Raw genomic sequence first — 3,058 nt, 5'->3', positions numbered from 1 at the left:
AAAAGCCCCCAAAAAATAATACTTTAATATTGTATCAGAGATTAGTTTTTCTGATAATATTGGGAAACTTTTAATATAATTCTGTCAGTATTACGCATTATTAAAATGTCGAACATACATACTTAATAGGCTTCTCTTTTGACCAATACAGCCGGATATTTTTTAAGTTTTAACACCCTTAAAATCAAGAAGGCCTCACGACCCTCCATAAAGCATTGTAAACCCCTAGTGGGGGGTTCCAACCCCTAGGCTGGAAACCACTGAAACACAGTACCACTGCTAGTTCTTTTTGATCAGTGAATGTACCATACTCAGGTTGTTTATAGCAACTGTCAGTTCATAAAAAGATTGCACTGTGTGTGATCACATATTCCACAGGATGAAGATCAAACAAGAAACAGTCATCCCTACCTGCTGAATCTCTTGAGATCATGTTTCCATTAGTCAGCCTCTTCTGAGTGCTCACCTGAGATCATCTGAAAAAAGATAAGGGATGGGGAAATGGAATGATTCAAAGAAGAGTTCATTCAAGAGGACATACAAAAGTCGGCAAAAAACTGTGGATTCAGATGTCTTTTAGTCCAGCTCTGCCCAAACTTGCATTAACCAAGTACTCCAACAAATATTTATTTTATCACAGTACAATGAGAGAGCAATCAGTTCCTTTCTGTTTTCATAGGTATTATGAGGTTATAGTGTAGTGGTTTCCAACCTTCCCTTCTTAGTGACAGGGTAAGAAAACAGAAAAAAAAATATTTTGAAGTACTAGTTCATTTTATCTCTTTATGCCTATAAACATTTGTCAATAATACATAGAAACAGACAATGGAACACATATACAGTGTTTCAGTTTCAGTTTAATGGCACATATGTCAAGAAGGCTGGGAGCTACTGGTATGAAGGGCCAGCTGCTGGGTGATAAAAAAATGTCTGTCGCTCCACCATCATAATCAGGCTTAGGCTATCTATCACTCAACTCGACTACCTTCTTGTTGGATTATTTTTAAGGCTCTTTAGGCTGGTTTTATAATGACCACATGACTCAGACCTTCTCCAGTATCTTCACAGAACATTTAAAAAGTCAAACCTGGAGTTGCGACATAGATCACTCCACTCTGTTTTATGTTATTCTAAGGTTTCAGTGGAGCTTTGCAGTAGCTGGCAGGTCAGGGAAATGGAGGCAATCAAAGTGGCTTTTCCATTGTACCATTTAAGATTACGTGCTGTGCTGGTTATATTTTATAAGGTTAACAGGTTCAGGGAGATATTAGAAGGGAAGAAACTTTTTTTTGATCACACGTTTCTTGATACAGTCATGTTTAAGACTGAAGCTGTGCTCTCTGGACCAACGACAGCTCCAGTCCCCTCTTCATCCTTTCACGGACAAAGGTGCTTTCTGCTTCTGAGTTTCACTGTCCCAGACCTGTTACCTTGGCAACAAATGCACTGTTTCCGAGTGACACAAAGCCTGAACCTAAGAACCTCCTTTCAGGTTGAAGGCTCCAAGAGTTGAGGGGAAAACAGCAATAACAGGACGGCGGGGAGAGAAACTGAATACCGGCAAATTGCTTCCCAGAGTTTCTGGAGGACATGGTAAAATGATTCTTTCTTTCCTCTCCCTTTTAAAATACCTTTCCCTGGCACCAGGCACCATAGGTAGTTGTGTGCTGGTCCCATTTCTTTTATATCCCTTCTTATATTTCCCTTTTTTCTAGCTATCGTACAGAGCTAAGTGAGTTATCATGTACACCAGCAGGCTGGAGCAGCATGTGGCTAGGCTAAGCCTCCAGATGAGGTAATGTTTAGAGGGTTGGCGAGCCAGGAGAAGGGTTGGTCAGGTCTTGATTAGCTCAGTGGTAGGGGCTCTCTCTTATATTGGACACCCCTTTGTGTGGTGAGATTACTACCTTATGAAAAACTGCCCCTGCTGACATGCCTGATGGGATCAGAGCTTCCTGCCCGCTGCATCGTCCTGCTTATGAGCTCTCCACACACACAGGAAAGAAAACACACAACCAAACACCAAGCACTCGTACTTGAACCTCTCGGAAAAGACAGGAATGACTACAACTCACAAGTTCTATGCATGCTTATGTGTAAACAAGCATGTACACACCAAGAAGCACACACATGGTTGCAAACGTAACCTGCTAGGGCCCCTCTCGCTTCCACTCATGTATGGGATGACCACAACTGATGACCCCCAGATGGGAAACAACCTGCATTTATTAACGAGGCCAGATGACACACAAACACACACTCATGCATGCTCACTTGCTTTTACTGTGGTCTTCTCCTCCGGCCACTATCCAATGAAAATCACATGATGGACCACATCCAGCTCTAAAAAAACAACCGAAAATCTCCACCCCGAAAAAACATCAACAAACAAAGTTAAAAAAACAGAGAGGATTCAGAGGCAAAGCTTTCAGGGGACTTGATCCCAGCAGTCCTTTAAAGAGGGCTGAGGCTATAGGATGATTTCAATTATTCGATATAATTTCTGATGGTCCATTAGTTCAAAATAAAGCTCTGATTATAAGAGACGTGTAAACAGAAAGTTGCAAACAAAACCTGCATCAGAGTCTGAAGCTGAGTTGTACTTTTTTCCAGATGTCTAATCGACTGTTAATTAGCAGTGGCCTTACTTTTATGTAACCTTTCCCAAATAACTCTTTTTAAAACCAAGAACAATGGAATAAATGCAGCATTCTGTTGTGTTCAACCGCATAGCAAACTTCAACACCTTTCTGTTTCTACTGGTTAGGAGCATACACTAACAAACGCTCATATTTCTGCAGTGCACTTTGTGAAAACAAATAAATACTTGTAGGTGTGTAGCATGCAAGCACACATGTATCCATCCACACACACACGCACGCAAACCAGTCAGGGACACTGGCACAACCTTGCGCCAGTGGTCCTTTAAACCAGTCATGTGAAACGACCCGTTGCTTTCTGCAAATCAGATTACATTTCCGAGCTGAGGCCTGCAGGTCCACACACACATTTAAAGCTCGGGGCTCAGATCTACGTAACACACACACACAAACAAACA

At 41.6% G+C, this 3,058-nt stretch overlaps 1 long non-coding RNA gene across 1 annotated transcript in view; it reads right to left on the bottom strand.

Moving 5' to 3' along the window:
• Nucleotides 1–3,058, bottom strand: part of LOC118323643 — a 51,390-nt gene that overhangs the window by 3,160 nt on the left and 45,172 nt on the right. The window contains exon 3 of the long non-coding RNA XR_004796502.1: nt 412–476. This is a non-coding gene — a long non-coding RNA (uncharacterized LOC118323643). The remainder of the gene's footprint in view (nt 1–411; nt 477–3,058) is intronic.

Source organism: Morone saxatilis, unplaced genomic scaffold, assembly GCF_004916995.1.
Source record: "Morone saxatilis isolate NCDOM2014 unplaced genomic scaffold, NCSU_SB_2.0 Contig14, whole genome shotgun sequence".
Lineage (NCBI taxonomy): Eukaryota > Metazoa > Chordata > Actinopteri > Moronidae > Morone > Morone saxatilis.
The sequence above is the reverse complement of the archived record's forward strand: the minus strand, read 5'-3'. Positions and strand labels throughout refer to the sequence as shown.